The sequence below is a fragment of the Monodelphis domestica genome, chromosome 3 (genome assembly GCF_027887165.1).
Source record: "Monodelphis domestica isolate mMonDom1 chromosome 3, mMonDom1.pri, whole genome shotgun sequence".
Taxonomy (NCBI): Eukaryota; Metazoa; Chordata; class Mammalia; order Didelphimorphia; family Didelphidae; genus Monodelphis; species Monodelphis domestica.
In genome coordinates, this window is record NC_077229.1 from 90,389,660 (window position 1) to 90,410,063 (window position 20,404).

At 36.7% G+C, this 20,404-nt stretch overlaps 1 protein-coding gene across 6 annotated transcripts in view; it reads left to right on the top strand.

The window, feature by feature from the left end:
* Nucleotides 1-20,404, top strand: part of KDM4B (lysine demethylase 4B) — a 308,063-nt gene that overhangs the window by 882 nt on the left and 286,777 nt on the right. The gene's annotated exons all lie outside the window — the stretch shown is intronic.

Below are 20,404 nucleotides of genomic sequence, written 5' to 3' on the forward strand. Positions count from 1 at the left end.
AGGGGGTGGGGGTGGGGGCGGGGGCGGTGTCCCCGCTCAGGCCCGGGCCCGACGGGGCCAGTGAGGGGCGGTTAGATGCGTTAACTGCCCCGGCCGGTGGGGGGCCCCCTCCCCCCTCGCTGCCCTTCCCCCTTCTCTTTTCTCCCTCCCCCTCCCGATCCCCAGCCTCAGCTTTTCGCGGAGCCGGGAAACGGTGCCTCCCAGGCTCCGCGGAAGCCCCCGGACCCACCACTGAGCCGGACGGGCTGCCTTCTCGGCAGGTCGCCCGCTCCGCCTCGGGGTAGGCGGGGAACGCGCTCTGCTCTGAAGTTCGGGTGCCTGGTCAGCGGCGCAAGTCGGCTGTCACTCGGCCTGCACCGGTCCGGCCTGCACCGGTCCGGCCTGGCCGGAGCTGGAGGAGGAGGAGGGGCTGGGACACAATGGGGGCCGCGGTGTCCGGGAAGGGAGGAGGGCGTCGCGCGTGGCCCGGGTGTTCTCTTTCTTTCCATTAAACCCTGGGGGAATAGGAGGGGGCAAGGAGAAGGGAACTGGGGTTCCGTGGGCTGGGAGGGTACCTGGGTATGTGGTCGTTTTTTGTAGTGGGAGGGTTGAAAAGCCGCGGTGGTGTTAGTGGAGGGTAGCCGCCGCTCACAAAAGACTCCTCCGGTGACAATTGTGGGTGGTTCCAACACACCCTAGCAAACGAGGTGCTAATGAATTTTAAAAAAGAAAAGAAAAGCCCAACAACATTTGAAGAAGTAGGGCCTGGCCCTTAGAGTGGTCGGGAAGGATGGTCAGTCACCTCTTATGTCTGTGACCAAACTGGGGTTATAGAAGTTGACTCCTTGTAAGTGGGGATGGGAAAGACTGATTCCGAATACAAACAATCCAGTTCTATTACTTTTCGAATATGGACAGATTTAGAAATGGTTGTGGAATTGACACATTGTTAAAATTCTTCTAATATTACGGAGTAGCTTCGGACTATCAGTCTCTGGGACTAGACTAGTGACAGGTCTCTTGATGAGAGATACAGAAAAGGTTAGCCAGGCTTTGGGTAGGATGGAAATTTCATTGATCCTAAATAGAACTAGGCTGGTTTAGTTGGGTAGTGGCTTTGAGTGTCCGTGTTTAAAAGATGGTAGTTTGGTTTGAGAATCACAGCATTCTGGCTAAGCTTGAGATAAGGAAGCACCGAAATTGAGTTAATCCAGTGTATTTGGGATAATTGATTTAGGTTCTTTTTTCCGGTAATCTCTAGGAGTCCTACTATGAGATTACAGAAGGCATGTTTCCTATCGTTTATTAAAACAGAGCTAGGTAATAAACTTGGTCAATACTAGGTTTGACATCCTCACAGCCTAGTGTAAGGCAATGGTCACTAAAATATTGTAAGGGATATTTTGAAACTCCTATTGTGTTCATGTCACATGGTAAAGTTACAATGTCAGATTTTAATTTTTTTTTGTAAAACAAATTATATTGCGTAGAAGTGCTGCTTTTATCATTTAAAGGGGGCAGAAGCAGTGGGAAAAACCTCCTTATCTGGAGTCCCAAGGCCATGAGTTCTGCTGCTTACTCCCCATATGACCGTGGGAAAGGTCACTTCCTCAGGTCAGCATCTGTAAATTGAAGATTTCTAAGGTCCCTGCAATCTCCATATCTATGATTCTGATTGGTAAGTAATAATAATAATCGATATTTATATAGTGTTTAAGGCTTGCAAATCCCTTTTATGCATATTACCTTATTTCAGCCTCAGAACAGTTTTATGAGGTAGCTACAGGTATCTCCATTTTACAGATAAAAACTTGAGAAGCAATGTTCTCTAGTTTCATGAGGAAAAACCATATTTTCTATGACTTGGATCATATATTAGTTCCTGGGACTGAGAAAATTATTAAATTATATTCCTTCTTGTGATGATTGTCTTTGAATTTACTGGATCCTTAGCCTAATCCTTTTTAGCTTGGTGGGACCTTGTTAGATCTTGTGTTCTGAATACTTGGGCTCCACCTACACATTACAATGAAAGGAGAAATTCAGTAGAAGTTACATTTAAAAAATGTAAATAAAATCAACCAGAGGAGCAATCTTACTTCAAATAATTGAATATTTATCAAACTAAGCAAAAAAAAAACAATTTGAAAATGAGAAAAAATGAATAAGAAGAATGGTTGCAGAGACTTTCCAGAATAATTTAGTTCTTCCTTTTTTGTGTGTGTGTTTTTTTTCCTGGCAGCCTGGGGAAACCTATCCCTTTATAAGATTATTTTTTTCCAGTTCATAAAATAAAATACATAGGATTATAAAGGAAACTAATTACATTAAAATAGTTTTATAAACAAATTCATGGCCTGGAGTTTAAGAATTTCTCTATTAACTTGTCATCCAGTTATATAGTATTAAAGGATCTTGTTTCTTTGTTAGAAAGGTTTCAAGTGTTCCATTTTTAGGAAATGGGAATTTGGGCAACCTAACTGTTTACACCATCATAAACCAAGCCCACTTTTTTCACAGTGGAGTATGGTCCATTTCGTTTATATTCTGGCTTCCTATCCCATGGCAAACCCTGGCCATTTGGACTTATACCAAATATAGAGACTTGTCACTCAAAGTTGTGGTTGGTTGCTGAAATCAAGGAAGCAATAGCTACCCCAAGTCTGGTTGTAGTAAAACTGTTGTAAGATTCTCCTCAACACTTTAAGGTCACTTCCTACTGCTCCTCCCCAATTCTTTTCTTTTACACTAGATTTGTCAGTGGTAGTGTGTTGATTCCAGCATTTAGCTTTTAGCTTTACTAAGAACACCTAATCAGAAAATAGTACTTTTCTTAAGAACCATAAAGATGGACTGTTAGCGCATATATATATATATATATATATGTGTGTGTGTGTGTGTGTATATATATATATATATATATATATATAGCGGAAATTGGTGTCTTATCTCTTCATTATTTTAAGGGGTGATAGAAATTAGCACCATATTTCAACTTGATCAGAGGAACATAATTCAATATTTCAGGTCTTTAGCATTTAGTCATTTTCATTTGTGTCCCACTATTCTTAATCCCATTTGAGAGATACTGAAATGGTTTGCTAGATGAAATGACTTGCCCAGGGGCACATAACTAGTAAATGTCTGAGGCTAGATTTGAATGAAGGAAGGAATTTTTTACTTCAGGCCTGGTCTTCTATCCAAATTCAGTTCTTAAGTATCTGCAAATTTGTTTATGTGCCTCTTCTTCCTCCCTACTCACATCTTTTAGTAGACCTGCTTTCAGTAACCAAATAGATATGACACACCCTGCTTTATATGGAGTAGGTAATAAACAGAAAGGTCTGGATAGTGGATAAAAGAAATTCCCCACAACAAACTACTTGAAAGGTAAGGAGCTTAGCTCTTTATTATCTTAGGTGTAGTTAGTATTCTATAGATTTAGTACCTAGGAACCTTTTCTTAACTTTTATTCTTTCTGCATCTTTAATGCTTTTGAATCCCCTAGTCCTTAACCTCTATTTCCATGGCTTCTTTAATACTTAACATTCTCTAGTTTTTCTTATTTGACCATACTGACAGCTTCTTTTATTTTACTTTCTTTCTCTTTCCACATCATTTACCCAAAGTTCTTTGAGTGGTTTGTCAGGCTTTGTCCTCTTTATATTTCTTTGTGTTCTTCCTTAGGGGCGCCTATGGTTCTTTAGCTTCTACTGTTATTTCTTTTGATTGACTTTCAACTGTGTACTGTAGACCAGAGGGGTTAGACTTAGCTTACAACATTCTTGAATGAAATGTAATTGGGAAATATTTATAAAAATAAATTAAGATACATTTAAAACCAAGTAAAAAAAAAGATCCTTATCCCTCTTTTCTTTCTTTTTTCCCCCCCTTTTAAAATTTAGAATGTTTTTCCATTGCTACATGATTCATGATTCCTCTCTCCCCATTCTTTTCCTCCCCACTCCCAAATCCAACAACCAGTTCTACTGGGTTATACATATATCATTGTTCAAAACTTATTTCCGTGTTATTCATATCTGCAGTAGTGAACCATATGATCAACCATATTTTTCTAATGCATTTCCATTTCCACAGTTCTTTTTCTGGATGTGGACAGCATTCTTTTCCCCGAGTTCCTTGGGATTGTCCTGGGCCATTCATTGCATTACTGCTAGTAGAAAAGTCTATTACATCCAATTGTGCCATAATGTATCAGTCTCTGTGTACAATGTTCTCCTGGTTCTGCTCCTTTCGTTCTGCATGAATTCCTGGCGGTCTTTCCAGTTCACATGACATTCCTCCATTTCTTTATTCCTTTCAGTACAATAATATTCCATCACCATCATATACAATTTATTTAGCCATTCCTCAAACGATGGACATCCTCTCATTTTCCAATTTTTTGCCACCACAAAGAATGTAGCTATAAATATTTTTATACAAGTATTTTTCCTTATCTCTTTGTGGTACAAACCCAGCAGTGGTATGGCTGGGTCAAAGAGCAAGTATTCTTATAAAGCCCTTTGGGCATAGTTCCAAATCTTCCTCCAGAATGGTTGAACCATTTTACAACTCCACCAGCAGTGTATTAGTATCCCAATTTGGCACATCTCCTCCAACATCTATCACTTTCATTTGCTGCCATATTGGCCAGTCTGCTAGGTATAAGGTGATACCTCAGAGTTGTTTGCATTTCTGTAATCAAGAGGGATTTAGAACATTTTTTCATGTGCTGGTTGATAATTTGGATTTCCTTATGTGAAAACTGCCTATTCATATTCCTTGACCATTTGTTGATTAGGGAATGACTTGATTTTTTTGTAAATTTGACTTAGCTCCTTATATATTTGGGAAATAAAACCTTTGTCAGAGAGTTTTGTTATAAAAATGTTCTCCTAGTTTGTTGATTTCCTTCTAATTTTGGTTGCATTGGTTTTGTTTGTACAAAACTGTTAAAAATTGATATAATCAAAGTCGTTCATTTTACATTTTGCAATATTCTTTATCTCTTTCTTGGTTTTAAATTCCTTCCCTTCCCACAGATCTGATAGGTATATTCTATATTCACCTAATTTATTTATGATTTCACTCTTTATATTTAAGTCATTTACCCATTTTGAATTTTTCTTGGTATAGAGTGTAAGATGTTGATCTAAACCTAATTTTTCCCATACTGTTTCCCAATTTTCAGAGCAGTTTTTGTCAAAAAGTGAGTTCTTGTTCCAAAAGCCGGGATCTTTGGGTTAATTGAACACTAACTTACTGGGGTCATTTTCCCCTAGTCTATTCCATTGATCCACCCTTCTGTCTCTTAGCCAGTACCATATTGTTTTGATGACCACTGATATATATATACTATAGTACAGTTTAAGATCTGATACTGCTAGATCCCCATCCTTCACATTTTTTTCATTATTTCCCTTGATATTCTTGATCTTTTGTTCTTCCAAATGAACTTTGTAACAATTTTTTCTAATTCTATAAAAAAGTTTTTTGGTAGTTTGATAGGTATGGCACTGAATAAGTAGATTAATTTGGGTGCTCTTTTCTTTTAAGAATTTGATATTACTATTGTAGCCTGTATTTCCAGTTGCCTAACTGGAGCTGTTTCTACTCCTGAATATTCTGCCCCCTCCTCCAAAATCTGTACATCTAGTACATCATCTCAATAAGCTTCCCTCCCTCTTGTCTCTTATTATCAGTTTGCCCCCTACATTCCCTTTCCAATTTTGTTAGCCTGGGGAGCATGGATCTCTATTTTATCAAAGGTCTATGATGGGAGGAACAATTACATCTTTATTTCAATATAACTGGCTTCCTTTGAAATTTTATGTATTTAAAAATATTTTGAGAAGGAGTCTGTAGTCCTTGACACCCCCCAAAAAGTTTAAGAAGCCTTTACATCTAATTGGTCACCAAGTCAAGTTGTTTCTTCCTTGGGATATTATGCTTGTTCTTGTGGAATGTCTTGAGAATCACAGAATCTCCATAGTTAAAACTAACCCAAGAGAAGTCATCTAGTTTAATTTCTCATGGGGACTCTGCTCTATACTATATTCCTAACAAGTGGTCTTCCATTCTTCTTTTGTAATTTTCACCTTCCTTTTTTTTTAAACCTTTACCTTCCAAATTAACCATTTTGAAGGCAGAAGAGTGGTAAGGGCTAGGCAATTGGGGTTAAATGACTTGCCTAGGGTGACACAGCTAGGAAGTATCCAAGGCCAGATTTGAACCGAGGATCTCTTGTCTCTAGGCCTGGCTCTTAATCCACTGAACCACCCAGGTCCTCCCCCCCCCCCCCCCAATATAGTCTTATAAGGACAACTATCCCACTTTGGAAACTAGGATTACAAGATTACAAATTTAGACCTGGAGCGGACCTTAGAAGCTATCTAGTCAGTTTCTCTTAGTTTGTTGTTGCTTACTCTTTTCAGTGATGTCCAACTCTTTTGACCTCATTAGGAGTTTTCTTGGCAAAGTTTTTGGACTGGTTTGCCATTTTCTTCTCTAGTTCATCTTACAGATGAGGAAACTGAAGCAAACATTAAAAAAAAAAGACTTGCCCAGGGTCACACGGCTAGTAAGTATCTCAGGCTAGATTTGAACTCAAATCTTCTTGACTAGGTCTGGTGTTCCATTGACTGACATCCCCCCCCCCCCCCTTTAGTGTCTACTGTGTATAAAACATTTTGATAGGCATTTGGGGAAAACTCAAAATTTAGATAAATCCTCAAGAATTTATAGATTGTTTAAGCTTGAATTTAAGCATTAACCATTTAAAGGCCAACAACACAGGTAAATATAATACTATGTAATACAGAGTAAAATTTTAGAGAATTAACACTTAGGAAAAGTCTATCAGTGGGAATCAGAAAGCTTCTTGAAGGAAGCTGTTGTTTCATTTGCAACTTTAAAGTTATGGATATTATTTCAGCATATGAAGATAGGGAAAGTTAGCATTCCAAGCATAAGAAATAACTCGTTATTTAAGAGTTATAATATAAAGTTTGAGACTGTATTTGAGGGGCAAAAAAACATTGTCCAATTGGAATGGAGAATATGATACTTGGGGATATGACTGACAAAAGGAAATGTGGTAAAAGATTGTTTACTGCATTGTATATCAAATAAGGAAATTTGATTATAGTCAATCTGGTCACAGGTTCATAGGTTTCAAGTTGAAAGGACTTTAGAAGTCATATAGTCCAAATCCTTCATTTTATAGATGAGAAAACAGACCTCTTCCTCTCCCTCCTTTTCCTAGATTAAGTGACTAGGGAGTAATTGAAGAGTTTTGAGCAGAGGAAAGACAGGATTAGATGGTAAAAAAGATTATCTCATTAACCTTATGAAGGATCAATTTATATCCCACTTAAGGCAAGAGGTCTTTTCAGGTCGTGCCCTCCTTTTTGTGATTACCTTTCATTTACACTTTATATGTATATATACATATTGTGATAATGTATATATATATATATATATATACACTTTATATGTAAACTATAGATGTTTTATATGTATGCAGTTGTTTGCATGTTGTCTCTTCCATGTTAATGCAAATTCCTTCAGGTCAGATACTGTTTTTGCCATTCTTTGTTTTTCCAGTTAGTACAGTACCTGGTATATAGCAAAATTACTTGTTTACTGGGGAGAGAATCTTATCAGATTGTGTGGGTTCATAAGAGCTAATTGTAGTATTTTAGGTGTGTGTGGGTAATGATGGCCTAAATTAGGATGATCATTGTGGGAACAGAGAGGAGAAAGTATATGTAAGAGATGCTGTAGAAAGAGAATGAACAGAACCTGGTAACTTCCTTTTGAGTGAAATCAGATTACCCCAAGATTACAGAGTAGTGTTACAGATGTAAAAGAATGAAACATTTATGCATAAATAGGAATAACTAGGAGAAGAGAATAGTTAGGATTAGCAAGTATGGTGAGAAAGCTAAGTTTAGTATAGGACATGTTAATTGGTTGTCTTTCTTAATCAAAAGCACCAAAACAATATTACTGGATGATGTTTTTGATCCTGGCATGAATTGGATTTGTGAGGCAGAGTTTCACAAAGCCATTCAGCCTTACTTTTTTTTTCTTTTTCTTTTACTTTCTTTTACTTTTATTTGAAAGTCCAGTGTTAAGACAGAAGTCAACATTACTGGTGATGGTTGGGGTTCATTAGATGACTTTGGCTTCTTTGATGTCAGAATAAACTTTAAGTAGGACATGCAAGTAGACTTTCCCTGGAAGCAGTTGCATTTATGCAGTAGATTTAGCTGCAGTAGATTAAATTGAAGTATAGAAAGTTAAGTTCATTCCTTTCCTGTTTGACCTCATTGTATTTCATGAATTGTGGTGTCTTATTTTGATCTTTATTTTGTCATCCAGGGGATGAGACCATTTGTACCTAATTTGGGTCATTGTGAGTATCAAGTGAATTAATGTATGTAAAGCTTTTTGTAAACCTTAAAATGCTATATAAATGTGTTAATATTATTAGTGGTAGTAGCAGTAACACGACCCAATATATTCTCTATTCTTTTAGCATCATGCATGATTACTAACATCAGAACTAAAAGTAATCAGTCATAAGTCATAATGTAATCAGTCATAAGAGGTCATATCAATAAGAAATACTTGCTTTTTAAAAAATTACAAGCTATATTAATCAGTTGACAGCCTTTGCTTCATGTCATCAAGAAACCAATATCCCCTATGTCTTGTTTAAAGTTCTCTTCATCCATATCATGGATAAAACATACTGAATAGAACAGGACCAAGGACAGATCCTTGGGCAGCTTCACCAAAGGCATCTAGGTTAATATTGATCTATTAACCCCTAACCTTTCAGTTTAGTTATTCCCCCACTTAAATTGCACTGCTTTCCAGTCTTTTCCATTGTATTCATAAATCATACTACAAACAACTTTGTCAAATATTATTTCGTACCTATGTGGCCTTGCACATCATGGTGTAGTTGAAAGAGTTCACTTGAAATCAGGAATCGTTGGGTCAAAATCTCCTTTTGACAGTTAGCTTTATGATATGTATAACCTTTCTGAGTCTTCTTGTGTAACCTGAGTTATTGGGATTCAAATGTGATAATGTATGTGAAGTGTTTTACAAATCCTAAATTGATAAATAACATTAGTGTTTTTGTTATAATCTTGTTGCATTTTGGTTCATTTGTAAAATGGGGGTTCAGGGAGGTCCTAGGAGATGATTTCTTTTTAAAAAATTACATTTTTTTTAACCAGTAAAAACCCATCTTTTTTCCCTCTCACCTTTTCCCTAAGTTAAAGCAAAACAAATGCTCACATTGGCCAGGTTAAAAAATTAAAAAGTCTCATTTTGAACTCTTTAGTCTTTTACCTCTGTCAGGAGGTAGATAGCATGTTTCATCTGGAACTCATGTTTCATTGGAATTATAATCATCTTGCTGATCAGAATTCCCAAATCTCTCAGTTGTTTACTTTACAATATTGTTGCCTTTATAGAAATTATTCATTCTGCTTATTTTACTTTGTATCAATTCATACAAGTCTTCCCAGGATTCTCTGAAACTGTCTCCTGCATTCTCTCTTATAACATAGTATCCTATCACATTTTCCATAAATTAAAAAAAAATATCCTCACCTTCTGTTTTAGAATTGATACTAAATATCAGTTCCAAGGCAGAAGGGCAGTTGTCTAGGGATAGATAACTAGGATTAAGTGGCTTGCCCAAGGTCCTATAGCTAGGAAGTGTCTGAGGCCACATTTGAATCCTCCAGGCGTGGCTTTCTATCCTAGAGAGAATTACCTATTCCATAACTTGTTAAACCATTCTCCATTTGATAGTTATATTCCTTCAGTTTCCAATTTTTTGCCACCACAAAAAAAGGTAAAAATATTTTTGTATGTTCTTTATAGTTTTGCTTTATGACTAATCCCTTCCTTAACCTATCCTCTCACTAATTTCCTCCTCTCTTTCTTTCCTTTCTATTTTCATTATTGACTGAAATGAATTTCTTCAGCCACTCTGTGTTTTTTCTTTCTTCCTTTGATCAACTCCAATGAGAATAAGGTTGAATTTTCAGTCTCTCTCCTAATTCTTCCAACTTTGTGTAGATTTCTACTTGCACATCCCAGTTATGTAAAATAATTTCCCCTAACCTTCCTCTCCCTTTCTCCCCAATGTATCCATGCTTTTAAGATTATTGATAGAATTCCCAGGCCTTCTGCCTAATTAGACTTTCTCTATGACCCCTGATAATAATAAGGTTAAGGGGGGGTCATGTTTTCTCTCCCTGTAGTAGAATGTAAGCTATTTATCCATGTTTAGTGCCATGTGATTATTTGTATTTACCTCTTTATATTTCTCTTGAAACCAGGATTGGCTCTTCAGAATTTCTATTAGCTCTGTTTTTTTTTTTCATCTAGAGCAGTTGGGAGCTCTATTTCATTAAAGATTCATCTCTCCACCCTCCACCCCACCCCCACTGGCTTATACACTAGATTCTGTGAGAAGGGAATTGGTATCAGGGACTTGGAATTCCTCTCCCTTTTAATTTAATCAATCAGGCACCTGGAGGTCCTTTGAGGTGTGCAAGGATACACACAGCTACAGTGAAAGGAAGTTGAAACCAAAAAGAAAGGAAATTGATCCCATAAGCACCCCACCCACCCCCCATGCCAGGCAAATTAAGGAACTTTGATTGGTTCCTGAGATGTGACATAGGAGAGCTAATGGGTGGAGAAAATGGCTTATAAAGGCATGACCAGAGGTCTGAACATAAAAATAAATTCTTGGTGAAGGGAGTCCTTACTCTGGGGACTCTTGCTGAAGAGACTCTCAGAGACTTCTGGCTGGAGATTGGACCTGAAGGAGTTTTTGTTGGAGGTGAACTTCATTCCATCAGAATGCGATTAGGGTATTTAGCTTAACTGCTCCCGACCTCTTTAACTACATTTCCCCTTCTTTACTATTACTACTTTGATGTAATAAAGCTACTAGCAGATTCATAATTTAATTTTAATTATTACAACTTTGTGACCTTTTTAACTATTATAGTACTTTATTTGTTATAAACCTGTATCTTTTACTTTCCTGAGTATCATATTCAAGGTCTTAACACCTTTCTAGTGGAGACTGCTAAATTGTGTCATCCTAACTATGGTCTTTAGATACTTGAATTCTTTCTTTTTGGCTATTTGCAGTAATTTCTCTTTGACCTCTAAATTCTGGATTTTGACTAGAATATTCACCTTCATAAATACAAAAGATATGAGAAATTTGAATGAATTAAAAATTTAGTACTCATCATTATGATATGCCAATAAAAAGGAAAGCTAATATACTTTTTTTTTAAAACTCTTACCTTCTGGCTTAGAATAGAAACTAAGTTTTGATTGCAAGGCAGAATAGCAGTAAGGGAGAGGCAATTGGGGTAAAATGAATTGTCCAGGGTCACATAGCTAGGAAATGTCTAAGACCATATATGAACCAGGTCTAGGCCTGGCCCTCTATCCAATGAGCCACTTAACTGCTCCTTAATTTATGCTTAATGGTCACTAAAAGAAGCACAGTATTTGAGATTAGGGGGATGATAGTCCTATTGTCTTGCCTTGGTCAGACCATATCTGAAATATTGTCTTCTGGGAATTACATTTTCCTAAAGATACTGATAAATTGGAGAATGAATAAGGATGGTGAAGTGCTTCAAGATTACATGGAAATTGAGATAGCTTCCTAATTAGTTTGCCTACTTAGTCATCCTTAAAAGCTTCCATATTGATAATCTTAAGACATGATCTGACATCAGTTTATTGCTCAAGAAACTTCAGCTGAATCTATTGAACCTAAGGCAAAATATAAGCTTTAATTCTCTTCACAGTCTGACTGAGGTTTATTTTTCCAAATTACTTTCCATTTTGTTTCAGTTAGATTGACATTCTTGATGTTTTATACATGCTATTTTATTTCCTATCCCCATACTGTCTCATGCCTTGAATACTATCCCTTTTCACCTTCTACGTCTTGAAATCCCTAACTCCTTTCAAGGTGCATTGCTTAGTATCATATCCTATAAGAATCTTTTCTTTGTTTTTCTAGTTATAATGTTCCTCCTGTATTAGGGCAGGGATTATTTCATTTTTATCATTGTATTTTTAGTGTCTTGTACATAGAAGGTGATTGATAAAAGCTTGTTTTATTGAATCAAATTACATATGAATCTTGGTTGAAGGAATTGGCTGTTAAATCTGGAGAGAAGATGCAGAGGGGTCATGATAGCTAGTCTTATATCTAATTGAAATGTAATTATGTCAATGAGGATCAAGCTTATTCTGCTTGACATCAGAGGTAGAACAGCAGCTGGAACTTTCAGGGAGGCAGATTGAGGCTTAATGTGTACAAAAACTTCATGACATTTGTGATTATACCAGAATGGAATAGATTTCCCAAGGAAGTATTCAGTGGGTTCTTCCTCAGGCAAAAGGTTGGATGGCCATTTATCAGGTATGCTAGAGAGAAGATTCTTGCCTAGGCATGGCTTGAATTAGACAGCTGCTAGAGAACCCTACCAATTCTAAAGTTGTGGGAAGTGAATAGTTAGGTTTTTTTCCTTTGTTCTTTTATCACCCCATCCACCCTCAGTGTAGTGTGTTTAGCACTTACTCAGATTAGAATGTAAGTTTCTTGAGGGCAAGAACTATTTCATATTTATCTTTGTATCCTCAGTGCTTAGCAAAGTGCTTCACACATTTTAAGAACTTTATAAATGATTATTGATTGATTCTCCAACATAGTTTTTGAAAGCTCTTCTTATTGTCCTTGAAATTTATATTGATTCTCTTAAATTAATTTTTCCTTCTTTTCCATTGTTATTGTGTTCCAAGTACAGACCTTTATTTCCACATGCCTAGATTGTCTTGATCATTTGAGGCCCTGGCACTCTGGCAGGCTGTGGCTTTGACCTCAAATAATGTCTGATCAGCCTGCAGCAAGAGAATGGGATTGATGGGTCTTATCCCACTCACCTTGCCATAACCTTTAACAACAATCTATAACAACAAAGTGGGCTTCAATTCAAGACAACAACTTCTTCCCTACACTTTTCTCCCAACACTCTTCTCTCCTGTTTACGTGAGCTTCCAAACTATCTTCCTTTGATTTAGGTGTTGGCTCTTCAGTAGGATCCAATTAAATATTCTATCCAACCATAAAATTAACAAACCTGTGCAGCTACTGCTGTAGATGGAACCTGTGAAGATTGGATTTGGCTCTCCCCTGATTGTAACAATGAAGGTACTTAGCTCTTCCTTGATTGTGAAGATTAAATTGTAATCCCCTGTCTATTTTTAGATTTTAATCCCTCAAAATGTAAGCACAGTACTTAAAGTTGAGTATGGAGATCTACCCATTTTGGATTTTAATCACAAAAAGGTGTGAACACCCATTTCATACATTGAGTGGGAGGTCCATATTCCCCATGTTGTAACTGAAGACACATCACATATACAGTTAAAAACTCATAAAGGAAGGGCAGGTAGGTTGCTCAGTGGATTGAGAACAAGGCCTAGAGAACAGGAGATTCTGGGTTTAGATCTGGCCTCAGACACTTTCTAGCTGTGTGACCCTGGGCAAGTCACTTAACCCCTATTGTGTAACCCTTACTGCTCTTCTGCCTTGGAACCAACAGAAGGGAAGGGTTTTCCTGAAGGTTTTTCCAGTTCACATGGAATTCCTCCAGTTCATTATTCCTTTTAGCACAATAGTATTCCATCACCAACAAAAACCACAATTTGTTCAGTCATTCTCCAATTGAAGGACATCCCTTCATTTTCCAATTTCATTGTGAAACAGAAGGGAAGGGTTAAAAAAACAAAGGAAATAAAGTGAAGGCTGGTGTACTTTGATCTGTAGTAAGATTCTAATAGTTTGTTCCTTGGCTGTGAACAGCATTTAAAAAAAAATCACGAATTCCTTGGTTATCTTGGAACCTTGTTTTATTGATAATAGTTTAATCCTTCACAATTGATCATCATGTAATATTTTTGTTACTGTATATATTGTTCTCTTGGTTCTGCTCACTTTGCTTTGAATCAGTTCATATAAGTCAGTTTCCAAGTTTTTTTAAACTTAAACCTCTTTATAATTTTTTAAGGCACAGTAGTTTTCCATTACAACCATATACTACAGCTTGTTTAGCCATTTCCCAATTGATGTACACACCCTCGTTTTCCAGTTCTTTGCCACAAAAATTGCTAAAAATATTTTTGTACTAGTTGGTCCTTTTCCCTTATCTCTAATCTCTTTGGGATATAGACCCAGTATTGGCATTGCTGGGTCAAAGGGTATACATAGTTTATGGCACTTTGGGTGTGGTTCCATATTGCTCTCCAGAATGGTTGTATCAGTTCATAGTTTCACCAACAGTGCATTAGTGTCTCAATTTTCCCACAACCCCTCTGACGTTTATAATTTTCCTTTTTGGTCATATTAGCTACTTTTATAGTTGTGAAGTGGTATTTCAGAGTTATTTTGATTTTCTCTAAAAAATAGTGATTTGGAACATTTTTTCATATGACTAAATATAGTTTTAATTCATTTATCTGAGAACTGCCTGTTCATATTCTTTGACCATTTATCAATTGGGGAAGGCTTTGTATTCTTATAAATATGACTTGGTTCTCTATTTTTTTGAGAAATGAGGCCTTTGTCAGTTATACTTGCTATAATTCCCCTGCCCTCCAACCCCTACCCCAATTTGTTGTTTCCTTCTGATTTTGGTTGTGTTGGTTTTGTTTGTACAGATCCAATTATATTTTAATTTGCTTCTGCCATACTTTTGGAGTTAAGAGTTTAGATAACCTTGTGACAGCTTCAGGTCCCACTCCAATGTTAGAGCAATTATTGAATAAAAGAGCTTCCTTTTCCATTTTAGATTAGAGGGAATGAATGTGAAAAGCCAGTAATGGATGTTGCAGTTTTCCTCATATCTTTGAACTTCTGTATTTCTGTTAAGAGCACCAGTGTCCTTTACTCATCCAATATATTTGACCATTGGCCAAATCTTGTCATTCCTCTCTCTACAACATTTCTCTTATCTATCCTTTTTACTTACACAGCTACTACTCTAGTTCAGACCCTCATTACCTCTCATCCAGACTATTGCAATAGTCTTGTAATTGGTCTTCTTGCTTCAAGATTTTTCCCAATCTAATTTATCCTCCACACATCTGCCTCAATCAATAGTCTTAAAGCACAGAACTGATATCACTCCTTTTAGTCAATAAACAGCAGTGTCTTCCTTTTGACTCTTAAAATCTAAATTCCTTCATTTGGCATTTAAAGCCCTTTACAGCTTATTCTTCTAGCCAGGCTCACTCCCCATCCTACACTTTACAGTTCAGCCAACATGGCCTTTTTGCTTTTCCTTACATGAAAATGAACACAACTAAAGAACTCAAAGGCATGTTAAGGCATGATGCCATCCCTTAAGCAGAATTATATAAAGAAAGGGGAATAAATTTATATGGAAAACTGTTGAATTGAGATAAAACAATTTTTGCTTTTTTTTGGTATTGTGTATATTGAATATCTACACAGAGAAACAACTCCTCCCAAAAACCTATTATGTTCATTTACTATAATCTATTATTTGATTGATTATTATGAGACACCAGTAGTGGAGATAACAGTACTAATTCTGGAAGGCCTAGAATTGCCCCCTGACACTCATTATCTCTGTGGCCCCAGGCCATCCCTTAATGTCTTTGAACTTCAGGTTCCTAATCTGTCAGATATGTTTCCAATATGGTCTAGGTTGTTTCTAAGGACACTTCTAGATCTAAATCTATGATCCTTCTATGTATGTTTCAATAAAAGTATCTACAAAGAAAATCATTTTTGCTGGTGGAGTTATGAATTGATCCAACTGTTTGGGGGGAACAATTTGGAACTATGCCCAAAGGGCTTTCAAAGACTGCCTGCCCTTTGATCCAGCCACACTGCTGGGTTTATACCCCAAAGAGATAATATGGAAAAAAAAAAGCTAGTACAAAAATATTTATAGCCATGCTCTTTGTAGTGGCAAAAAATTGGAAAATGAAGGGATGTCCTTCAATTGGAGAATGACTGAACAAATTGTGGTATCTGTTGGTGATGGAATACTATTGTGCTAAAAGGAATAATGAACTGGAGGAATTCCATGTGAACTGGAAAAACCTTCAGGAATTGATGCAGAGTGAGAGAAGCTGAACCAGGAGAACATTGTACACAGAGACGGATACACTGTGGCACAATCAAATGTAATGGACTTCTCTACTAGCAGCAATGCAATGAACCAGAACAATTCTGAGGGACTTATGAGAAAGATGCTATCCACATTCATAGGAAGAACTGTGGGAGCAGAAACACAGAAGAAAAAACAACCACTTGATCACATGGATCGATGGGGATATGATTGGGGATATAGACCCTAAACGATCACCCTAGTGCAAATATCAGTAATATGGTCTTGATCATTGACACATGTAAAACCCAGTGGAATTCCGTGCCGGTTATGGGGCAGGTTAGGGGGAAGAACATGAATCATGTAACCATGGGAAAATTTTCTTAATTAAAAAAAAAAAAGAAAGAATAGCAACAATTTCAAAGGTTTAACTTGAGAATCAAGTGAAATATTTTAAGTAAAAATCTTGGCAAAACTTAAAGCACTTTATAAATGCTAGCCATTATATTCTGTATGTATATGTGTTAATATATATACACATATATTTATGTTTTATGGTTACATATGTGTATATATGCATTTGTATGTTTACTACTTGTTCTAGAAAATGAATAATATAAGTCAAGCAAATGGTTATATATGTATGTGTTCCTTTCATTAGACAGAAACTTTTTTCAAACTAAAAAAAAAATTAAATAATTTATCTGCTTGGCTAGTTACATTGATAAAAATTAACTGAATAATTATTAACATATATTATGTATAAGTACATCTTATCTACCAGGATACACTGGGATTTTATAGTGAAGTTTTATTCATTCACATTGCTCTGACTAAAAATATTATTTTTAGTGAGAACAAAGTTTTTTTAATTAACAAAACATTTAAAATTTTGTATATTAAGACAAAATATATAGTTATTCCTATCTTTAGTCTCATAATGTTTGTATAACATAATTTTATAACTTAAAAATGCATATATTAGATATGTGGTGGACTGCTGTTCCAAATGACTAGGACAACTGTTTGATTCATGGGATCATAGATTTAGAATTATAAATGGCCATTTTGGCCTTTTGTTATATAGATTAAGAAACTGAGGGCTTCAAAGGTCCCTTGAGTTGCCCAAGGACAGCTGAGTAGTAAATATCTGAGTCAGGATTTTAACTTGGGGCTTCAGTCTCCAAATCTTGTGCTTTTCATATTACACTGTTTTTAGGCTTTGCTTTAAGGTTTGCAAAAGACTTTTCTTCATAATGTTCCTGCCAGATAATCTATTTCCATTTTCAGATAAAGAAATTGAGAATTGGAGAGATTAAGTGATTTGCCTAGGACAGTGATGGTGAATTTTTTAGAGACCAAGTACCTAAACTGCAACCCTCTGGAGGCATGTGAGGGCAGAGGGGTGGGTCATGTGAAAAATGCCCTTAGGCTTGGTGTAGAGGGGAAAGGGAGCAGCTCCCTCCCATACACTGGCATGCATGCCACAGGTTTGTTAACATGGGCCTAGGATCATATAGTTTCTGGGGCACCTTTGAATCCAGGTTTCTTGCATATGATCACATCAAACTACCTCTTTTGGTAATTAATGAAATAATATTTACTTCTTGATTCATTATGTTTTATTTTCATGAATTCTCCTTATTTTTTGGTTACATGGAACATCTTTATCCCCAAAAGGCCCAATTACAAATATATGCCAATTTCATCTTTCAGTCTAGTTATTTCCAGTCAGTACTTCAAAAGTTTTTTAAACTTTACTGCTTGGTTTGGTCTGAGTTTTTCTAGCACTTAGTACAGTCATTTTGTCTCCTGATCTAAGGTACTCTGGCTTGGGCATAGTAGGTACTTAACAACTATACGAATGGAATTGTTAATGAATCCCATGTTATTTTGAAAAAAAAATTAAACTTTGACATAGGTTAGACAGGAAAAGAATGTTACCACCTTATATACAACTCTGTCACTATAATGAAGGAAGAATATAGTTAGGAATCAGAAGGCAGTTCATAGTTTTAGAGCAGGATGGGACCTCATAGGCCATTTAGGAAAGAAAAGACCAAGCATTTATTAAGCAAGTATCTACTTTGTGCCAGGCTCTGTGATAAGCACTTTTTAAAAAAATGGAATATTATCTCTTTTTATCATCAGTGACTCCGGTAGTTCTATTTTACAGAGAAGAAAACTGAGGCAGGAAGAGGTTGAGACTTGTTCAGAGGGACATAGCTAGAAGGATCTGAGGCCAGATTTGAATTCAATTCTTACTGACTAGTGCAGTCTTCTCATTTTATAGATGAGAAATCTAAGGAGATGAAGTTATTTGCCTGAAGTTACATAGTTAATAGATGTCAGAGGTTGGATTTGAATCTATCTTCTGACCACCTTAGTACCTGTTTCACTGTACCACAGTCATGTATGTTTAGGTTCCTAGATGGATAGGATCACTTTGATGCCAGGAAAAAAAAACAAAAAAACTTGGTAATAATCAGATATCCAAAGTTGAGACATGCTTTTGGGAGATGGTGGACTATTCTTTTTGAAGGCTTTCTAGAGGATGCAGGATAATCATTTGCAAGTGATGCTGTAAAAAGGATCTTTATTCAGGTTCTAATTGAAAGTCCATAGTTTCTAACATTAAAATTATTATTGGGGGCAGCTGGGTGGCTCAGTGGATTGAAAGCCAGCCCTAGAGACAGGAGATCCTAGGTTCAAATCTGGTCTCAGACTCTTCCCAGCTGTATGATACTGGGCAAGTCACTTAACCCCCATTGCCTATCCCTTACCACTCTTCTGCCTTGGAGCTAATACACAGTATTGATTCTAAGATGGAAGGTAAGGGTTTTATACTTAGGGATAGTTTGAAAGAAAGCTAATTGGTTGTCCAATATGACATTACTTACCAGGGTATTGTAAACCTCAAAATTTCTTAGACTTATAAATGTTGGAAATTTCACCATTGGGAAATTTCATACTTGAAAAATTTCCTATTGATAGTGGGTCTTGACTATTGGAATGTGAACCCCATTGGCATGGGAGGTTCCTCTTCCTCCCTTCTTAAGATTACTTTAGGACAGAAACCTTTTGCTGAACAATGGAAAGGACTTTGACCTATGCTTAAGCATAGAACAGGAATTTCTTTGAGTCATGATTGATTTTAGAATTGATACAATGGAGATACTTGGAATCAATCTCCACCTTATTCAGTCCTAACAGGATTTAGAAAGGGCTGTAGCAAAGGATCAAAGATTTAATTATTTGAAAATATGACCTTCAACAGACATGTGCAGAGCCAGAGACCTCTGGGCGGTCCTGGGTTAAGCTAGAGCCTCCATTGGCACAGGGAAAATGATGGCCAGGATTGGTAAATGGGAGAACTGAGGGGAGGCAACTTGGATGGTTTGCTTAAAGAGAGAGGGGTCTGGAGACTGGGGGGTGGTTGAGGAGTTGGTCTGAGTGGTTGGTGTGTGCTCTGAGAATCTTGCTCTGAAGGAAGCTGAAGGTGGGGGCCTCTGAGACTGTTTCTCCATTTTGGTCACGTGAGTAATAGGGACTGATCTCTTTTCTTTGCCCCAGCTATCTAAGGGCTTGGGCCTTTTGGCCCAGCCTAAACAGAAGGGGGTATTTAAGCCCTATTCCCTTCTCTCCCTTTTTCTCTCTCTCTATCTCTAATTCCTTTCTTCCTCCTATTGTAATTAAACTCCATAAAAGATTGACTGCTGACTTGAGTTTTCATTTAGCAATTACATAGCTGAATTCCTTGGCGACCTTAAATTAATATATATCAGTCTTTTAAAAGTGATTTCCTTGTCACAGTATGCTTGGCTAAGGGAATGTAGCTTTTGGAAGGATGGAGATTAGTTAATATGATTATTTTCCAGGGTAAAATGTCTACTAAATATGTTTTGAATAGCATGCATTTGACTCTTAGGCAGTTTTGGAAATTATTTGGTTGAAGTATGTATAGTTGGTTTGTAGGAGGTAATTCATATCTTTCTAAATGTTTTTTTAAAATGTCCCAGAAAGAAGATGTTTCACATATTGGAAGGTATAGCTATAATAAAATCTTTTTGGCAAAATGTCACTTAAACTTTTGCAATAATGCTTGATAATTGGCACCAAGTTCATTGAGGCCCATTTGCTGCTCAGCTCATATTTGTCTGGTGTCTACATTGCTGCACTGATTGTCCCTTTTCACCACTGAAGCGTCT